Consider the following 22220-nt stretch of genomic DNA (forward strand, 5'->3'; position numbering starts at 1 on the left):
CATTATCTATTTGCAAAGGTATCTTGCATTAGGTACTGGGTTTAGGAAATAATTATAGCTCACTCGATCTAGTAGGTATCTCTAGATCTTGAGGGTTTTAATGTGTGTCTGACCCCTTATGACTTGATAACTTCATTTCAAGTGTGTAGAGATTATTTGATATTTAGATCTTGGGTGTGAGGGTAAGTCTTCAGTTGGACTAGCCAACTCCCAAGACAAGAGTTTTAACAACCCATTGTGTTACATTTTCAAAGGCTCATCTAACGATTTGTGTGCAGCAACTTGGCCATGGCATTAAATTAAAATTCATTTTCTTCAAATTATTTTCAAATTTCATTATGCAATAAGGACATATTTGCTTATTAGAGCTTGTAATTGTTATTTTATGAATATTAAAAATAATTTTGTAATTTTTTTAACTAACCTTTGTATTTTATTTTCATAGTGTAAAGAGATAGTGGGGTTTTATTTTTCAAATTTGAATTTTCTCTATAAGCATTGGAGGAAGCCTAGCCTTTTGTGATTTTGCAGGTGTTCCATCATAAGATCAATTTGGGCACTGAATCACACTTCAAGGAAGCTATGCAGTTGATTGGAAGAGGCCGTTCAAGTTTTGAGGATAGATCTAGCCTCTAGAGGCCTAGATCTATCATACCCAAGTCTCCATTTCTCAACGCTCCTCCATTTTGTGGAGGTTGCAACCCTAGAAGGGCTAACTTCACTGCAAAATCAGGGTTTTCACAAAGGTTTATCACGTGTAGGTTTTGTGGAAAAGTATTTGTGGATATAATCATATTTTCGTGGCTTAAATCTGACTTGATTGCTTGTTGAAGGTAGCCGCACAGGTTTTGAAGCTCACTAGGCTTAATCGCAAGCCTAATAGGCCTCCTCTAGCCTAGCCACAAGGGTTGGACGCACCACAAATTCATTGCATTTGTTTCTTCTCTGGTCTAACCTTTGTTGCAGGCTTAATCACATTTTTTTGCGAGGGTTTCAAGTGGTTTTTCTCATTGAAAGTTTGTCATTGCAAATTTCTGATCCATATAGGCTTGAGATACTTATTTTTTTGAGGACTATTCATTGGTTTTGCAGGCCTAGCATTCATTTGAGAAAGGGATTGTGAGATTGGTCTTTTGTTGACCCATCAATCTAGCCTTCTAGCCTTAGCCGCAAGGCATAAAGGCACTTTTCACCTTAGCTGCAAGGCCTAAAAGGCCTTTTAGCCCTGGGCATAAGCAATTGGAGGGCTAATTCATTGTCATAAATTGTCTTTCGCTAACATTTTTATGGTTGCAGGTGTTTTGAAAGGGTTTCGCTAGTTGTTTGGGGTCCAAAAACAATTTTTGAGGGCTTAAACTTGATATAGCACTCATCTTGGCTTGGCCGTAGGCCTAGAAGGCCTCTCTAGCCCTAGCTGTGAGGGTTTGAAGGTCTGATCTTGTCATTTCTGAAGCTAACACTTGTGGTTGCAGGTTTAGCATTTGAGTTTGGAGGAGTTATATTGCATACTTCAATTGCTCTTGGGTTCCTTACTTGGTGTATCATTCGTTGGAGGAAGTCTGCAAGGCTTTGAGGCCTTGTTCCTTTTCCCACCATAGCCTATTTGTTGACTGTCATAACAATCAGATCTAAAGTAAAGCATAAAGTGGTCTAATCACATTAAAATCTAACAATAATAAGCCTAAAAACACCTAAAGACATCACACATTAACTACAAAGGCCTAATTGTTGTTCTAGCTCTTGTGTTTTTTCATTTGTGACTGATCTCTTATTGGCACTGGGCTTCTAAACGAGAATAATATCTCGCAAGGTATGGTGCATTCATCTTTTGACCATTGTGTGCTAAGAAGTGTATTGGATAGTAGATTGCATTGATTTCTCTCTTATCTTGAGGATAGCTTGTTAAATCCCTAACCTTATTTCTTGTGTTTTCTCTTGTTTAGATGTATCATTGCATGATTAGTTCTTGTTGCATTGCATTGTTTAATCATTGTTAGCAATCTCATCGTGCTTGTAAAATCTTGAAGTTTCTCTTGTTCCTAATTGCTACATTATAAGTGTAAGAGGAATTTTAATAAGCACATTAAAACCACTTTAACATCATTGCTTCATTGAATAATCTTGAAGTGTTTCATTGATTGCATCTATCATTCTTGAAATCTTGTGTTGAGAAGTAACATTTGATGATCTTGGTTACAAGTGGTTTGAGGCATTGAAGTATAATTGTATCTCATTGAAGCAAACTAATCTTGTCATCATTTGCATCTTCATTCTAGTCTAGAAGTGCATTTATTAAAACTTACCTCCAAGCATAAGCTTGGTTGATAGAGATTTAGGGCCACCTTCTCTCCCAATTTGTGATGCTTGACCCTTGCACTGAGGTTAAAATAGGTGACCTTGCAATTCTCTTGTGGGCAATCCCTTGTAGGAACAGAGGCATTTGGGTCGTTAGAACTCCAAGGTAGGTATCGTTAATGAGGCCTTAGCCTCCTTCCCCTGGACTTATTTCTACAACCCTATGCGAGACTTGCCTCAAAACAATTGAGTTGAAGGCTCTCACCTAGATTAGGCATCTAATTAAAAAATAACCAAGATCTTGCGTTTCACATTTAGATTTGATCTTGCATTTAATCTAGGATAGATCTTGCATATCATCCTTGCAACATTGTCTATCCGGTAACTTGACTTATTGATCTTTGTTGTGCAAGTATTTCTCAATTTTAAGGCACTAGTCTATCACTGATATATCTCAAATAATCTAATTGTTTGTGCTTATTAATCTTACTTGCCATATAATCTAAATCAAGTTGCTAGGATATTCATTTGTATCTCCTAAACTTGTTGATTTTCAACATGTTTCTCATCCTTTCACCTTGAGGGACTACCCCCCTTAGCCTGCTTTTAGGAGATAACCTAAATGGAGTGAGTAGGGACTAGAGTGAGAACCCCTATTCTGTGCGTTGCACCTTGGGTTTACACTTGAGGCGACAACAAGTGAGACAGTTTTAGATAAGGATCTGGTGAAATTTTCTTTGTTGGGTTTCACCAAGTTGTGCTCGAGAAGACTTTCCAGATTGGGAGAGGTTATGGGTGACCATGTCCAAGAGGAGATTCACAAACAAGCTCAAGCTAAATCTCGTGTTAAAAGCGAGGAAGATGAAGAAAATTTTTCTCTAGCCAGCAAAGGGACCAAGTCCAAGGGTAAAAAGAGCAGTGGTGGTGGAGAACCGAGTTCCAAGGGTGAGAAGAAGAAAAAGGATCTCAGCAAGATCAAGTGTTTTTCATGCCACCAGTTTGGGCATTACGCTACTAAATGCCCTAACAGGAAGAAAGGGTCCAAAAAGGACCAAGTAGCAACCTTTGCAGAGATAGATGAGTTTTCCTCTCATTTTGAGGAGTTCTCACTCATTGCCTATATGGCAAGTTCAATGGCCACCAATTTATGGTATGTGGACAACGATGCGTCTTGTCATATGATAGGAAACAAGAAGTATTTCAACAAACTGTTAGAGAAGGACATGCAGTTTGATATTGAGATGGGAGACGATGGGAAGTATAGGGTCAAGGGTATTGGTACAGTTCATTTTGGGAGGGTTTCTGGAAACCCTCTATATCTTAGAGATGTTCTTACATACTAGGGCTCAAAAAGAACCTCATCTCAGTTTCGACTTTGGAGGATAAGGGGTACGAGGTGACCTTCGAACACAGTAGGGTTTTTATAAAACCCTCATACTCCAAGGTGCCAAAGCAGATTGGGGCTAGGCACGAGAGCCTATACATATTGTAGTTTGAGACAACCGCAACTCTAACTAACGGAGGAGGCCGTGACTTAGGTAGCGAGCTTGGGGAGTTATGGCATAGGTGCATGGGACATTTGCACCATGGAGCGCTGAAGATTCTTAAGGAGATAGCAACAGGGTTGCCATAGTGCAACGTGGATCAACATGAGGTGTGTAAGGGTTACACACTTGGCAAGTATGCCAAGTCATCTCTTACTAGCAGGAAGATCAAGGCGCTAAGGTCAGACAACGGTGGGGAGTACACCTCGAACGCATTTAAGGAGTTGTGTGCTAAAGAGGGAATCAAGAGGAAGTTGAACACACCATATAATCCTCAACAAAACGGGGTGGAAGAGTGCAAGAACAGGGCCATAATTGGAGCGTCCAAAGACATGTTGAATGATTATGGGTTGCCCAAGTTCCTTTGGGTTGAGGCATGCAATACAACAATATTCTTGCAGAACCGAAGCCCACATAGAGTGTTGGCGTGAGCTACACTAGAAGAGGCTTTTTCAGGGAAGAAACCAGATGTGTCTTTTTTCCGCATATTCGGTAGCCTTGTATATTGCCATGTACCAGAGGAGAAAAGGAAGAAGCTAGAGCTGACATTAGAGAAGGGTATCTTCATGGGTTACAACGAGACATCCAAGGCATATAGGGTGTACATTCCAACACATAGGAAGACAGTCATCAGGAGAGATGTGAAGTTTGAGGAGGATAAGGCTTTGAGAAAGTCCTTAGAGCATGAGTAGGCTACTGTGCAGATGGAGAAGCAAACTCCCAAGAAGGAAGCTTAGTCAGTACCTCAGACTACAGTTCTGCGTGGGTAGGATGAGGACAAGGAGATGTAGATGGAAAAGCAAGTTGGGCCCGCTCAGGCAGTGACTCGTAGCACAGGGAGGAGAGCAAGATGGGTAGATCAGTTGATCCAAGAAGCATAGGAGCAAGTTGGTGCTCCGAGTACTTCAGTTTGACAGAGTAGATAACCACAAAGGTACACAAGATACATGGCACTTATGACTGAGTTGATAGATGTTGAGCCTTCTAGTTATTAGGAGGAAACCACTCAATAGGTGTGGAAAGATGCCATGGTGGAGGAGTATGCCTCCATCATGAAGAACAATGTCTGGGAGGTGGTGCCAAGGCTAGAAGACAATTTTGTGATAGGTTCTCACTAAGTCTACAAGATCAAGCATGGAGTTGATGGGATATTGAAAAGTACAAGGCAAGATTTTTGGTCAAGTGGTTCTCGCGGATAGAGGGAGTTGACTATGATGAGACCTTTGGCCCTAGTTGGTAGGTATTCCTCTGTTAGGGTGGTTGCAACTATTGCAACACATATGGGGTGGAGGATCCACCAGATCGACACGAAGACAACCTTCCTCAATGGGTTGTTTAGGAGGAGATTTATATTGAGCACCAGAGGGATTTGAGACGTGCAGTAGAGATACACATGTATGTTGACTTAGGAGAGCTTTATATGGGTTCAAGCAGCCTCTGTGGGCATGGTATGCTTGGATAGACAGTTACCTTCAGGGATTGGGCTTCACCAAGAGTGAAGCGGACCCCAACCTCTACTACATTGTTGTTAGAGGTGAGCCACTTATTCTAGTGCTATATGTGGACGACCTGATTTTAACAGGTGCAAATAAGCTCATCCAAGAGTGTAAGAGAGATTGTGTAGGTGAGTTTGAGATGAAGGATGTGGGGTTGTTGCAATATTTCCTTGGACTCGAGGTTTGGTAGGGTGATGGAGAGATCTTCGTGGGACAGTGCAAGATACTTTGCAGATTTTGAGGAAATTTCACATGTAGGATCACATGCCAATGACCACACCTCTAGTCACAAATTGGAGGAAGGTGGATACATCCAGATTAGAGCGAGTAGATCCCACACTTTACCTACAAATGATTGGGTTGCTAATGTATTTGGTTAACGCACGACTAGATATATATTTTGCAGTCAACTCTTTGAGCCAATTTTTGGTTGAGCTAACCAGAGTGCATTGGGTTGTTGCGAAGCACGTGTTGAGATATCTCAAGGGGATATTAGAGCATGGATTGTGGTATAGACAGGTTGATGGGTTGGGGCTTGAAGGCTTCGCTGATGCAGATTGAGAAGGGAGCTCCACAGACATGAAGAGCACATCGATATGCGTGTTCATTGTTGGATCAACAATTGTTTCTTGGTTTAGCAGGAAGCAAAGATTATTCGCATTGAGTTCAGCCGAGGCCGAGTACATGGCTACTAGTTTGGCAGGTTGTAAATCTATTTGGTTGAGAAAGCTTCTCACAGGCTTGTTAAGGATAGAGTTGGAGCTTACTGTGATACACTGTAAAAATCAGAGTTGCATCAAGTTCTCTGAAAACCTAGTGTTTCATGATCGCTCTAAGCACATTGACATATGCTATCACCACATCAGAGATATTATTCAAAGAGGTATCGTTACACTCCAGTACGTACCAACAGAGGAGAAGACAACATGCATTCTGACCAAGGAATTGCCAAGTAGTAGATTTGTTTACCTCAGAGAAAAGTTGTGTGTAGTGCAAAACACCTTCCTCTCTAAGAGGGAGTGTTAATTGGAATAGAGAAGAAGTGTTCTGCTTGTCTAAGTGCTAAGACTAGTAGAAAAACACAGAAGACTGCCACTTTAGCAAAATTTTAATTTATTTAGCTATTTCCTAAAGTTATACTTAGGAAAAAGTAGAAGTTCATAAGTTAACTAATGATTTAATCTCAACCATTGATCATGATTTAATCTCAGTGATTGATAAGGAGATTAGGGTTGAGGTTGAAATTATAAGAGGAGATAGAGCGAGTTGGTGGTAAGTAAATTGAGCACAAGCAAGTGTGAGAGAGCAGCAAAGGAAGAGCAAGGGTTTTAGTAGATCACAAAACTTAACATCCAAGGAGAAGAAATTGAGTGAGGGCCAAGTCTTTATAGCCCAATGCAGAGGTCTATTCGCATGTGTGGATTGGGTTGCTGGTATGCACAAAAATTTCGAAGATCTAGTGTGCAGGAAGGGAATCGATTTAGCTGGAGAGTGGACGAGTATTTTTTTTGTGATAAACTAGGAATTTTCTCCCTTGTTGTGATTCTCAAAAGAAAATCTTTTGTTGTAGAAGAATAATAAAATACACACAACGTTGCATGTTTTCCTTGGAGTTGGGGTTTCCTGGGTATATCTTGTAAGTTGTGTTCTATGGTTGATGTGTTTGCCTTATGATGTATTTTACACTATGCATATTAAGTTACAAAACTCAATGTAGTTGTGATTTAAGTTTCTAGAATATAAATTGTTTATATTTATGGGTTTTTACACTTAGAAATTGCAAATCAGTTTATTGGGTTCTAAAGAAATCTAACAATATTCCCTATGGAAGTTAGGGCTTGTGAATGCTCCTCAAATTTGCTTCAAACATGTTAGTTTGGCATTTTTGCTATAACTTATTTTTTGAGATGTTTTAGACTATGAAATATTGAGGAGATAGAGGAGATATTGCTAGGTGCCTATGGTAATAATTTCAGACTTTGGTTCGCTATAATTTCAGAGATATGCCCTGTGGAAGTTAGGGTTTTTGAATAGTCTCGAAATTAGCTTCCAATAGGGCAGTTTGACATTTTCGGTATAACTTATTTTCTGGGGTGTTTTAGATTGTGAAATTTTTAGAGACGTGTGGAAACATATAACAATACCTCAAATAGAAATTTGAAACTTTGGTTCACTATACTTTCAGAGATATGCCTTGTGTAAGTTAGGGTTTTGGTATGATCCTAAAATTAATTTCAAATAGGTTAGCTTGGAATTTTTGTTGTAATTTCTTTTTTGGGACTTTTCACACTATGGATTTTCTTGAGATTTGAGGAGACATACATAATTACCTTAGGTAAAAATTTCAGAATCATATTTGCAATATTGGATACATGGCATGCTTTAGAAGTTTTCTCTTGGGAAAAGGCAAAAAAAACAAGTTTTGGGAGATGCAAACTTGGTAAAGGCAGAAGCAACAAGTAGACCTAGTTAAGTCAAAAGCAGTAAGCAGACTTAGTGAAGGTAGAAGCAATGAGTAGACTTTTGAAGGCAGAAGCAACGAGCAAACCTAGTGAAGGCAAAAGTAGCAAGTAGACTTAGTGAAGTAAGTTGGTGCCTATGAATATTTGTAGCAGTGGGGATTGGTGTTTCTAGTAGGTTAGTACCTAGCAATATTTGCAGCAGTGGGGATTGGTGTTTGCCGTAGGTTAGTGCCTATGAATATGTTTATTGATGGGTATTGGTGTCTCCAGTAGGTTGGTGCCTATAAATATTTGCAGCAGTGGGGATTGGTGTCTCTAGTGGAGATTGGTATCTCTAAATGGTTGGTGTCCACAAATATTTGTAATAGTATGCTTGTGCCTACAAAGAATTATAAAAAGAACTATTGTGGTTTTCTCTTGAAATGGTTTCCATGTAAGTCTTGTGTTCCATGTTTAACAACTAATTTATCTCATATGTGATTGTTTTCTTATGGTTCATGAATGTTTTAATAAGTAAAAATTGTCTTATACTGATTCACACCCCCTGTCCCCCAAAGTATAAGTGTGTGCTCAACAATTGGTATCATTGCATGTTCCTTTGAATACAGTTTAACCACTATAAGGTAGATTTTGGGAGCACACATGGCCAATCAAGAAGGTTTCTCCACAAACAGGGCTCCACTATTCAATGAAACAAACTTTGCGTTTTGGAGTATAAAGATGTAGACTTATCAATGGCTCTTGGGTTTGATATTTTGAAATCAATCATGATTGGTTATACAACCCCAAAAACTCCTCCGATAGATATGGTTGGGAAGAAGGCTAGTGAATATAATGCAAAAGCTATGAATTCTATCTTGTGTGGTTTATTGGAATCAAAATTTGTCAAGGTGTTGTATTGTGAATCGACAAAAGAAATTTTGGACAAGATTCAAGATATCTATGAAGGCAATGACAAGGTGAAGAAGACAAAGCTCTAAATTCATAGAAGATAGTTGAAGAGTTTGAAAATGAAAGACGAAGAAAATGTTGCAGCCTATTTCCTCTGTGTGGATGAAATTGTCAACATCATCGGAGGACTTGGTAAGAAGGTTGAAGAATCAATGATTGTACGAAAGAAGCTAAGGTCGCTCCCCGAAGATTTGATGCCAAGGTCTTTTCCATTGAAGAAATGAAGGATATGGAGAAACTAACGATGGGTGAGTTGCATGGGATTCTCATTGCATATGAAATGAGCAGAGAAAAAGAAAAGTCACTATAGAAGTAAGTAGCTTTCAAGGCATCAAAGAAGACAAAGGACACAAATATTGTGATTGTTCTAGCCATGAAACAAATACAAAAGAAGCACAATTTGTGAGAAAGATAAAAAGAGGAATTGGGAAATACAAAGGTAAGTTTCCCTTCAAATGTTTTAATTGTGGTAGAGTAGGACATTTTTCTACTAAATGTCCATATGCAAAAAGGGACGACATTGATGATGAAGAGGAACATAACAATAAAAGAAAGCCTTATAGACAAAAAAGAGGAAAATATACTATGATGAAGAAGACACAGATTGGGTAGTGAATCTTGATGTAAAAATCGTAAGTGCCTTGGAACAAATAGACAGGTTGAGGGGAAAAACAAAAAATGAAAGGAGAAATTGTAGAAATATGAAAAGATGGATCATGATATTGATGAAACAGGGAAAATAATTATCATTGTGAAGACTCAACTAGAAGAGACAAAAAGGATAAAAGATGTGGTGAGAAGCCAACTAAAATAAAATGAAGAAAATTCTGTGAACCTGGAACCTGAAATTGTTTCCTTAAGAAAGGAACTAGAGAAAATGACTGAGCAGTGGAATAGAAGTTTAAAGTTTGGAACAATTGCTGAAATCTTGGATAATGTTGCCGACTTCGTGGTGTCCGATTGCAAGAAAGATTGCAGTGTAGTTGAGCCTTTTGTGGGGTGGAATGTGGCTCACCCTTCTTTAAACATAGAAAGGATAGGATTTTGATCATATAAGTGCCCTTGTGGACTTCATCTTTGTAATGTAAACAATGTTAATAAGAAAGGAATGATAATTGATTAAATGTGCACATTTTGCGTATGTCTGCTAAATGGTTGTGATGACTTGTGTAATACTTTTTCATGCTCTGAATTAGAAGATATGGTTGTAATGGTTGTATAATAGTCATATGCTTATTAGTGAGCCTTTGTTGTGCTCTTGTATTGTGTTTTTCATGTTTATGGACAGGAAGTAATGGTTCACCTTAAGCATGGGGTTTATATACTTTCAATCCTAATCATGGTAAATGTCCATGGTTTGTCATCAGATAGACTAGGGAAGTCCTAGCCCTACTAAAGTGATCAGAGAGCCTTGTGGATGATATGGGCTTAGAGATGAGAACAAAAGTTTTGATTGAATAAAAAAAGAGAGACTTACGGGAAATAGTCTTCTTAGAGTATCTGATGGTAAGTGATGTAGAGTTCATTGAAGTACTCTTGAGCTGGTAGAATTTCTAATGAAGAGCTCAAGTGGCCTTGAAGTGAAGGTGTTTGGCCTTTACGGGGCCAAAAGGAATTAGCAGCCTGGATGTATATTTGCTTGGGATGTTGAGCAATTGGAGGGTTTTCCCTAGTTGGGATAAGAGGCTTGAAGATCTCATAAGAGGAAAACTGTGTATAGTGACCTCATAGGCTTCCTAGAAGAGAGGCCTAACAAATGATTTTGGAATGGAGGATCTTGGACGCTTATGCGGTGAGGTGGAGATCTTTGTATCGAAAGTCTTCTAAGCAGATTCAGTGCACTGTCAAAGGTTTTTCAATTCTTGGAATAGGTTACAAGTTCCCTTTACCAGCATGCCTTGCCAAGGAGAAATTCGGGGATTGACCCCTTTGGTTTTGGACTAAATGAAATTTTGGGGATTTTCCTTTTTTTTGAGCCAGAGAGGAATTTGGGGTTCAGAGCCTTGGCCTTAGCACTTGGTCATATGGTCAACAAGAGGGTTGTGACCAACATCTTAACTGGGAGAGGGCCTAAACCCATGAGGATGAAGTATTTGTCTAATGGGCTATTGGGTTTTGGTCGTTGGGTGACACATCAACTAGAAGTCGGTGTGAAGTATTGAAGCAAACATAACCCAACATCTCTGTCACTTATCAAAAACAAAGAACCAAGAGTTGTCGAAATTCATAGAGATGATAGAATTTATATATCATGGTAATTACTTGTGACTGATATGCATTCTTTTATTAGTATTTACTTGTTTAATTATGTCATCAAGCAATTACACATTAACAAAAATATAGAGAACATAATGCACGAGAGACAAGCAAAAGATTGGTACTATGGCATACAAATTGGAGCTTCCTGCAGCTTCTCAATTGCACCCAGTTTTCCATGTTTCATGTTTAAAGAAGGTTATAGGCGACAAGCTCCCAGTTCAAACAATATTGCCAGAACTTGACGAGGAAGGAAAAATTATATTGGAACCGGAAGCAGTCACAGAAACAAGAACTCGACAGCTACGAAATCGATCAATTTCAGAGTATCTTATCAAGTGGAAGAACTTATCCGCTGAAGATTCCACATGGGAGGATGAGAATTTTATGCAGAAGTATCCAGAACTACTCAAGCGTTGAGGACAACACTTTTTTGAAGGAGAGGGGCATGTTGGGTCCCTATAATACTAGTGACTACCCCATTACTATTGTAGTTATACCCCTTATTTATATTGTTGTGCCCCTATTACCCCCATGTTGTTATTATGTGCCCCATAGAATCCCTCTATTGTTATTTTTGTGGCTTTATATTATTATTGTTAGGTCGGCTGGATTATATTGTGACTCCTTAGACTCCTATATATAGAAAGGAGGTTTTGTCATTTGTATCATCGAAGAATTGTTCATTTATGTAATGTAAAGGAGGTTGCCCCCTCGAAGAGGCTAAATTCTAAGGCGTTGATCTATCTTTTCTATCTTTTCTTGAGCTGGTTTCATAACAGTGGCTATGTACCTTACATAAGGCAACCCACTCGAGGATATCGTGAAAATATTATATTTAGTACTTGTAATGCCTTATTTTTCTCAGTGTTGATCTTGTGGTTGACTTGGAGGTTGACAATTAGTGGTTGGGCTGATTATTGTGTTATCTTGAGGCCTTGGAGATTGATACATGTTATAATTTCTATGCATGATTGTTAATCTTGTGCATATTGTTATATGGATGGATACACGTTGTTTTGTTGAATACGAATCTCACTAGTGTTCTTTGATTGGGAAATGGTTTGGTATGTATATAATGATACTGATTTGATTTACATGTATGATGAAATATTATATGTGGTTGTGATGAAATGAGTCTATGAGGTGGATAATGGTTTAGCTGATTGTGCTAATCTTGTAACTTGATTATGTGATATTGCTATGATTATGAATCAATTCTCGGAATTGATAATGCAATTAAGTAGGTGTAGGATATGGCAGGTTGGCCAAACACACAAGAAACTCTTTGAAGGAGTTGTGGATTTGTGAGCTTCATTGGAGTTGAATCTTTTGATATAAAATTCTATGATGCTATGGCTATTTTATGCATGTTGGTAGAGATCATACTAATGATAGTATAAGGGGTCTTAAGGATAAATGCGCCTCATTGGAGTTGAATATTTTGATCTAAAATTCTATGACGCTATGGATATTTTATGCATGTTGGTAGAGGTCATACTAATGATAGGAAATTGATCACTTAGTTGAATTAAACATGTATAAATGACTATTTGAGGAAGACTCCAAGATGTAGTTAATAGATGAACCTTCATATTAGTAACGTTTCCTTTGATCAATCTATTTATTGTTGGAAAATAAAAAAGACGGAGATTTTCTTTATGTTGTTAATTACTTGTGATATTCTTATATTCTTAGTAACTTTCTTGTGTTCTTCTTTTAACTTAGTTCATCAAGTAATTACCAATAACCATAACACGAAGATCAAAGACACTAGATGTAGGTGGACAACCAAGGCAAAACCCCTATCTAGGGGAAAACCCAGTGAACAACTCTTCCTTTAATAGTTTCACGAGATGATCCAAGACTCCTTGACCTAGACACAGACTTCCTCTAATCACCAAGTCAGCGCTTCCCTTCTTCTATGGATGATAACCTTCCAGCAACAACTTCGACCTTGATGCAACATTAGATCTTCGACCCAGTTGCAACTTCGACCGAGTAGCAACAACAGATCTTTGACCCAGTAGCAACTTTGGCCTAGTAGAAGCAACACTTCGACCTAGAAGTAGCAACACTTCGACCTAGAAGCAACAACAAAATTTCGACCTAGATGCAGCAACAAAAACTCGACCTTGATGCAACACTTCGACCTTCCAGTAAATAGCCCAGTAAATCCACACGTGTGAGAGAGAGACAACCCAGAAACTTCGATTTCCTTCTCCAACAAATCTCCTTCTATTTCTTCTGCAATTTCGTATTCTTTTGCCTCCTCTTGAATATCGAACTTGTGTGAGTGATGCTTCAAATGAATCGAACTGCACTTCTATAAATATCATTTTTCTGGAGTTCAAATTACCCTTATGTAGGCCGACTTGATCAAGTAAGGGTCGACTTGGTGTGGAGGTGACAAATGACATATTTTACTCAATAATAATTCTTTTTACATGATTCAAAAGCCCAAGAAGGGTCTCATTAAATGGAAAATTAATCTAATGACTTAATATAAAACCTGGAAGTCCTCAATGGGGACTTCGACCTAAAACATGATGACCAAAGCATGAAATCCATGCTTTAATAAGTCATATTAATAATAATAATAATAACTTCTTTTTCATTCTTTGGATAAATACATTTCATTACGACTCAAATACAATTATGAAGGTCGAACCTAGTTACATTCTTCAACACTCCCTCTTAACTAGGGAGGTATTCATATATATACAAGTACATGGAAGGTCTCAAAACACATGAACCATGAAGAGTTTAGGCACATTTAGTGCCACAAACTAGATTCCTGACCAGGGAAATCTATCCGGGTGGGACTAAGATGGACTAAAGCTTTCAGCCTCTCTAGGTACCATCAGGCTTACTTTCTAACCATCAACCCAGGGAACTAGGTGCGTAATGCAAGGTTAGAGCTCTATGACCAACGCCACCCTCCCTATTTCGGGAACTAGACCTCAACACAAAGGCCGAACAGATGTCCTCTCAGTTATACACAATGCCTCAACACATCAAATCTCTCCCAATCAAATAGATTGGTAAAATCAAGCATGCTTCCAAAACTTCGAGAGATTTACCTGAACAATCACAACCCCAATCTGGGGTCTTCAAACATCTTGATCCTGCTTCACAATTTATCACAGTAGGACTTAGAGGCTTCCCAAACAAATCTTGACAGAAGATTCCTCAATCATACAACTTCCTTTCCTACTTCACATGCAACAACATATTCTACAACTGGATCCTGCTTTCCTTCTTTCAGCGACACCTCAATTTACATGCTTCAATTTCTTCTTCAAGGTATCCATAATATGCCCTCCCTCTCAACTTGGGAGATATACTCTTTCTGTTATCCAGGCTCCCTCTTAACTTAGGGAGATCAACTTCTTTCTATGATATCAGAGAATATTTCATGGCTTCAATCCTTGTTATCTAGATCATCATCATTCATATAACTTCCTTCATCATTCTTATCAATCAAATCAACTTTACTTACGAATATCTTCAACATCTTGAAGATTATGTATCTGCACAACTTAGATAGCAAGTACAACCAAATACATATATAGAAGCATGAACTTAATTATATTAGAATCATGGAAGTATTAGACTTTAGACATCAAATACCTAAACTTAGTTAGGCTCATAATCAACAAGAGACACATACTTTTAAACCTCAACTTCTTGCTCAAGTTAGGTTATAACCCCTAGATCACATTAGTAACTCAATCAAGATATCAGTCTCATTATATCTAGGGCTTCAATATTTCTTCTAGAGATGTGACATACTCTACTATAATTTATTGCAAACCCTAGAAGAAATTCAAACAAGTATAGTTCTATAATGCATCCAACAACTTTAGAATTCATATGTTAGGTTTCTACTAGGATTTAATGCAAACCCTAGATTCTGTCTTCTAGACACTAAGCCTTAATAAGTAAAACCAAGCACAACACAATCTAAGGTTTCAACAATATGACCAACTTCTACTAGGGTTTGTTGTAAACGCTAGATTTTATCATCATAATGGAAACAATATCATCATATCCTATAATATCAAACGTCTATTGGGGCTTAGTCACAAACCCTAGAATTTACATACTATGAGCATCAACAATTAGGTTAGTACATATACATATCTAGGATTTCATAATCAATATCCATTAGGTAAGCCCAAGACACAAATATCAATACATTTAAAGTCAAACATGTAACAATCTTGATTAGGCCAGGGTTTTGGACAAACATATACCTAGGGTTTCATTCCTAGAAGCATACTCTCGATATATAAGGGTTTTTCTTATAAACCCTAATTTACCAAAGCCTCAAGGTCTAGGAATACATTACCATCCAACCCTAAAAGACTAGGGTTTCCATAACAATACTAAAACTCCAAACATGACATTACCATCAAAACCCCAAACATCAAAAGAATAGTATTTTCTAGATTTCATTAGTAACCCTAAGTAGACTAGGGTTTTCACATTACAACTGACATACCCTTAGGTTAGGGTCTTATAGAGAACCTTTTATGGTTCCACAAACATGATGATTTTAATGAGGGTAGATTTAATTTAATGATTAATCACCCAAATTGGAATCTTTAAGATTCAAAGGTCCTAGACATAACACTTGTTAGTAATGCAATGTAGATTTATTGGAATGAATGAATATACCTTTATCATGAAGAGAACAAAACTTATGATCTAAAACATACCTTTGAATTGTTAGACAAACCTTATAAGACATCAATTCCAATAGAACTTTTATCATGCTTTGTCTTGTGAGGTCTTCTTCATAGCCCTTAAGCATATCAACAAGCTTTTCCTAAACAAGGAAAATATGAAAAGAAATGTTATTAGCATCTAATACAAACACATTTAGATAGGAAAAGGAAAACCAAATATAAAAGATAATACAAGGAGTAAGATGCTAATCTTTGCAAAAATGGTGAGGGCTCCCTCTTAATCCAATCTCGAGTGATACCTATAACTTTAACAAAACAATTAAGCATGTTAAACCTATAAGTACTAAAAATCAAAATACACAAAAAAACAATTCAAAAAATTATAGTAGAGGGACTTATTAGTATAAGTCCTTTATTTTCGATTCTTTGGTCTTGTTCTTCTTTGGGGATCCTTCTTCGACAACATTTGCTTGATCCTTGTTTCTCTTTTTATTTATCGGATTCTCAGGATAATCACTTCTATAGTGACCCATCTTGTGACAATTGTAGCATTCAATCTTGGCTAGGTCTACCTTCCTTCTAGGCCCTTCAGACTTCTTGAAGGTTCCTTTGTTCTTGTGATGATTAGAATAGGCATTTGAAATTTTCTCCTCTTCATTCTCTTTGTTGCTTACTAATGAAATTCTGACTTCTTCTTGACTACATGCATTCCATAATTGTTCAAATGTAGGAGTTTCCTTCCAATTGGTGAGACCTAATGAAAGGGCACTCCAAGATGTTGGTAATCCTAGAAATGTAGTGATTACAAGCTCCTTTTTATGTACTATCTCATCTATTTCTTGGAGTTCATCTTTGATTCTAGCTATCCTTACAAAAAAGGATCCTACATTGTCTTCCTTTGTCATCTTTATAGTTCTTAGTTCATTCTTAAGACTTGCAATTTGACCAAGATTCTTGATTGTGAATAATTTACTTTTCCTTTGATTAGATCCAAGACTTTATTCTTCTTGAGGATGAGATCTATCCTCTTTTTCTGTGACCTGTAATTAGATGCTCCTTCTAATTTGTTTTCTCCCTTCATTGAGTTAGACATTGTTCTTGAAGATAGTATGCTTGACTTCTTATATGATCCTTTTCCTTGATGACCCTTATTCAAACGTCTTAAAACTCCTTATTCTCTTTTCATTAGATCTTTAGGCTGCCTTTTTATTTCTTCTTCACTTTAGCTTTGAAACCATGTTGGAAAATCAGAAAGGTAGAAAGATTTTCTTTATGTTGATAATTACTTGTGATATTCTTATATTCTTATTAAGTTTCTCGTGTTATTCTTTCAACTTAGTTCGTCAAGCAATTACTAATAACCATAACACAAAGATCAAAAACACTAGATGAAGGCGGACAACCAAGGCAAAACCCCTATCTAGGGGAAAACCCAATCAACAACTCTTCCTTTAATAGTTTCACGAGATGATCCAAGACTCCTTGACCTAGACACAAACTTCCTCCAATCAACAAGTCATCCCTTCCCTTCTTCTACAAATGATAACCTTCCAGTAACAACTTCGACCTTGATGCAAAAACAAATCTTTGACCCAGTAGCAACTTCGACCTAGTAGCAGCAGAATTTCGACCTAGAAGTAGCAACAAAATTTCGACCTAGATGCAGTAGCAAAAAATCGACATTGATGCAACACTTAGACCTTCCAGTAAAGAGCCCAGTAAATCCACACGTGTGAGAGAGAGAGACAACCCAGAAACTTCGATTTCCTTCTTCAACAAATCTCCTTCCATTTCTTCTGCAATTTTGTATTCTTCTGCCTCCTCCTCTTGAATATCGAACTTGTGTGAGTGATGCTCCAAATGAATCGAACTACACTTCTATATATAGCCTTTTATGGAGTTCGAATTACCCTTATGTAGGCCGACTTGATCAGGTAAGGGCCGACTTGGTGTGGAGGTGACAAATGACTTATTTTACTCAATAATAATTCTTTTTACATGATTCAAAAGAACAAGAAGGGTCTCATTAAATAGACAATGACTCTAATGACTTAATATAAAACCTAGAAGTCCTCAATGGGACTTTGACCTAAAACATGATGACCCAAGCATGAAACCCATGCTTTAATAAGTCATAATAATAATAATAAAAATTTCTTTTCGTTTTTTTTGATAAATACATTTCATTATGACTCAAATACAATTATGAAGACCGAACCTCTTTACATTCTTCAACATTTATGAGCTATCATGGATGTTTATTTAGATTAACTTGATGTGTGTTTGTGCATATGGAGGACATAGGGATTCATCACATGGATGTGGGATGCAACTAAGAGGTTTTCAGGTCATGTTGATGATGGAGGGGTAGAGGTTCTAGGATTGCTTACACAATTTCGAGATAGAGGTAGAAAGTTTCTAACAAGATATGTATGATCTAAGGGAACCAAGTATAGGTGCAAGGCCATCCTACCTAAAGGATTCCCCAATGTGGGAGGTAGCTTACCTTACGAACATGTTTAGTGGGTGAGGGGCATAATAAGTGTGCATAATCCTTATTCCCCGAATAGGATTGCACCTTCACGAAATTTGGGGATGCATGAAAGTAAATTTGTGTGTCCTAGTTGGGGTTGTAACATAGCCACTTTTTATGATGACTTAAAAATACTAATATTTTTATGAAAGTGGGGAATTAACTTACTGAAACTTAAAATGGGGAAAAATCCCCAGGTTGACACCTAGGGGGCGATGAATGATTTATAATTAGAAATTATAAAAACTAGATATTTTCACCATGTTACCAAGATGCATAATAATTTACGAATTTAAAAATTAAGAAAATACTAATTTTACATAGGGGGTGAGGTAGCCTATAAATAATATAGCCTCCCCAAGGTTTGGGGGATCCGAGGCATTATGCACTAAACTACTTGCTAGAATGAGTGCTTATGGTGAGATTGATTTGATGAAGGAAACCTCTAGTTATGAATTGACAATTGGCATTTGAGAGTTTGATCAACTCCAAATTATTATTTATGATATCCTTATTAGAGTTGAAAAGCCTCCCTATCAAGGCTAGTGGATGGAATCCCCACCACCCGCTCATATTTTATTGATTTATTGTTGTTTCTACCCCTGATTACGAATCCACATAGTTCAAGTATTATTTATGATATCCTTATTAGAGTTGAAAAGCCTCCCTATCAAGGCTAGTGGATGGAATCCCCACCACCCGCTCATATTTTATTGATTTATTGTTGTTTCTACCCCTGATTACGAATCCACATAGTTCAAGGATCTCTAGGAAATAGTTTTCCATTTGTATGGTGGAGTGGAACCTTATTGGCTCAATAATAGTTGCAAGGTTGAGGATTTGAACATACTATTTAGTTGGAGTGAATTCTCTTTTCAGTTATAAATATATATGTTCTCGTTTATGCATTCCTTGAATATTTGAAATACTCTTTAATAACAGATGTGTATAAATGAAAAATTTGGATCCACGGCTTGTGGTTTATGGATGGAATTTGTTTTCGGGAATGTGAATGTAATGGCAATGTCACTGCTAACCTGTATGGAATTTTTGTCTCAATTACATGATAAGATATGATTCCTTGTGAACACATTTATGATTTACTGGAATAAAATCTTATTCCTTAAACATGTTAGAACATACATTGAAACAAGTATTTGGAAAAAGTTGCAGGGTGTGTGAATGTACAATCAAGAAGAGAAATCACATGCTCATGTACTCAGTGGTAGAAGCGTTGAGATAGCTTGAACCTTGAAGGTAAAGGGGTATTTTCCACCTTGGTAAAATACCTTTGTTTTTATTGGTGTTTTCATTGATTATGTCTACCCGTCACGGGCAATTTGTAGTGAATTGCAAACTTTGTTCAAAGTTGTAGTGGCGTTCTTTTTTGAACCAATTTTGTGGATGATTTAGTCATGCATGTGTTGAAACCGAGCTCGAACCACTGTTTTGTGTTATGCCTAGGATTGACATTCTCCATTCTTTTTGTTTAAGCTAAATTTAATTTGTATGCATAGAAAACAGCCTAACTTTGCATTCTTTGTATTGTTTTTTAGCATATAACCCACCTTTATGTTCAATTTGTGTCATGGATTTGGTGTCAACAGATCATTTGCATGGGTAGAATGTTGTTAGAATCTGTTTGCTCCAAATTCATCTTTCTTGCATGAAATTCTTGGGAAGAAATGGAATTTTTGGGTATGAAATTGGTGCTCTGTTTTTGGCGCGAGGCATGCTCACCTTCCTTTGGAAGCAAATTGCTGCCCATAGTAATTGGTTTATGATTATGGCATTGGTGTTGAGAAAATTGTTTTGTAAGAAAAGACAACTACTTTGTTTTGGTATGCCAATTTGCATTTATCCCTGCTTGGAATGAAATACATAAGACACATTTCAATGATTCACTGATTAATTCTTGTGCACAAATTTCTATGCTAAAAACTTGTTTGCTATAGTAATTGTAATGGGTAGCATGGATGAATCACTTGTTTTGTTGAGTGGAAAAGAAACATACCAATTATCATTGTCAATAAGATATTAACTCTATGCAGTGTGGATGTCATGGGAAAAACAATTGTTTTGGGAACAAATTGACGCCTGGATCCATCACTCTTTGGTATGTTATGTTGCGTAGGGAAGAACAAGTTGCAAGAGAAGGCTATAGTTTTGTTTATCCTATTCTCAGTCATATTATGCTGGAATTATAACTTTTAATGTAGATAAAACCAAAACCCTGTTTAGTGTTTCATTTTTTATATTCACGTTTTGTTGAAGAGATTCAGTTTGCAAAGCTCAAAGTGCTGCCTTTCTGGGCAAGTTTCTGTATTATTAATATATGTGTTTTATTTTGACAGGAATATTACAAATTTAGTGGGGTTTCCACTATTGATGCTTAGTGTCAAAGAACACAAAATGGCCATTGTGGGGGTGTTAGAAATTAATGCTCTTTTTATATACTAGTTTCCATATTAGCAGTGGTTCATCAATCTTGAAACGTTTTGTTTTGTTTTTTATTTTAAAAGAAAATTTGGAAATTATTCGATTAGATATTGAGGTAAGTAATATTAATTAAATAAATATGTACATAGTTTTTGTAAATTACAATTTAACATAAGGTAACATAAAAGATTAGCATTAATACTATTTTTTTTCCTTAGGATTACGTTACTTTTAATGGTTATCATTTTTTATTTTATTTTATTTTATTTATCAAGTGTTTGTTTGGATAAGTTGAGTTTTTATGTTAGAAACCTAAAAATATGAATATCTATTTTGTCTTTAATCTTCAAAATTATCATAATTCTTATATAAGACTTATATAAGATGTTGAAAATGAATTATCTTATTGAGTTTTGAATTTTTCACGTTGTGTGTTTTGTGTTATTTCTTTTATCACTGCTTAGAAATTAAATAAATAAGTATTTTATCTTTAATCTTCAAAATTATCACAATTCTTATATAGGACTTATATAAGATGTTGAAAATGAATTATTTTATTGAGTTTTGAAATTTTCAGGTTTTGTGTTATTTCTTTTATCACTGCTTAGAAATTAAATAAATAAGTAGTTTATTGGCTTCTTAAATAATGTAATTTGATGTATTCAAATTTACTATTAGAAATAAGTTCTAATAAGCGAAGTTGTTTGATAGATGATACATCTTACAAAAGCATCTTATTTTATTTATATAATGCTTGAAGTATGCCAAAACAATTACTTGTCCTTGAATATGAAGAAATGCTAAGTTATGATGCTATTTGACTATATATTAATGCACTTTGTTACTCCAAAAGGCGTCCATTTGATTAAGCTTAGATTTCACATATTGTGGGGTCGTTTAGAGTTCCAAAAAGTTAAGCCATTAGAGAGATTTTGTGGTATAATATAATAAAAAATATAATAATGACTATACACAAAAAAATTATTTGCCTAAAAATCCTTATACATGAAAGGAATATGATGTATTTTTAGTTAATAGATAGCAAAATGCATTTGAAGATCTAAAAGAAGTTATAAATTTCTCATTTTTACTGAAAAAACCTAACCAGAACAAGATGCCCCATTTTGACATAAGCTTAACATCTTCACCAATGGGCACATTTTTACCCATCACTTTAACATCTTCACTAATGGGCACATTTTTACCCATCACTTTAACATCTTCACTAATGGACTTTTACCCATCTTAAAAGGAAGTTGATATATCAAGTATCCCATTCACATTTCATGAAAGAATTTGACAACATTCATGTTTAGGTGACTTAGGATGGTTTATGACATTAAGGGATATTTACATTACTAGTGAGGACATTCAACTTATGGACTACTAAGTTTTGATGTACATAATCAATAAAATTTGTTGCAAAGTGTGTATAGTGGATCTCATGTATATAGTGAATCTCGTCCTTAACCAAATAGATATCTAGTGACGATCACTATTGTACATTCACAAAATAGTTAATAGGACTTGTAGGGTAGTGAGGGGAATGT

At 36.5% G+C, this 22220-nt stretch overlaps 1 long non-coding RNA gene across 13 annotated transcripts in view; it reads left to right on the plus strand.

The window, feature by feature from the left end:
- Positions 1–20869, plus strand: part of LOC149220915 (uncharacterized) — a 142323-nt gene extending 121454 nt beyond the window's left edge. For 2 of the 13 annotated variants that reach the window (XR_016248790.1, XR_016248792.1), the window contains 3 exons: positions 19399–19488; positions 20283–20347; positions 20586–20869. This is a non-coding gene — a long non-coding RNA (uncharacterized LOC149220915). The remainder of the gene's footprint in view (positions 1–19398; positions 19489–20282; positions 20348–20585) is intronic. The other 11 variants (XR_016248793.1, XR_016248788.1, XR_016248783.1 and 8 more) reach the window with 7 other exon arrangements.
- Positions 20870–22220: the final 1351 nt, after the last annotated feature.

This window comes from Pinus tabuliformis, chromosome Q (assembly GCF_031772625.1).
Source record: "Pinus tabuliformis cultivar Carrire ecotype Pingquan chromosome Q, CPIR1, whole genome shotgun sequence".
NCBI lineage: Eukaryota > Viridiplantae > Streptophyta > Pinopsida > Pinales > Pinaceae > Pinus > Pinus tabuliformis.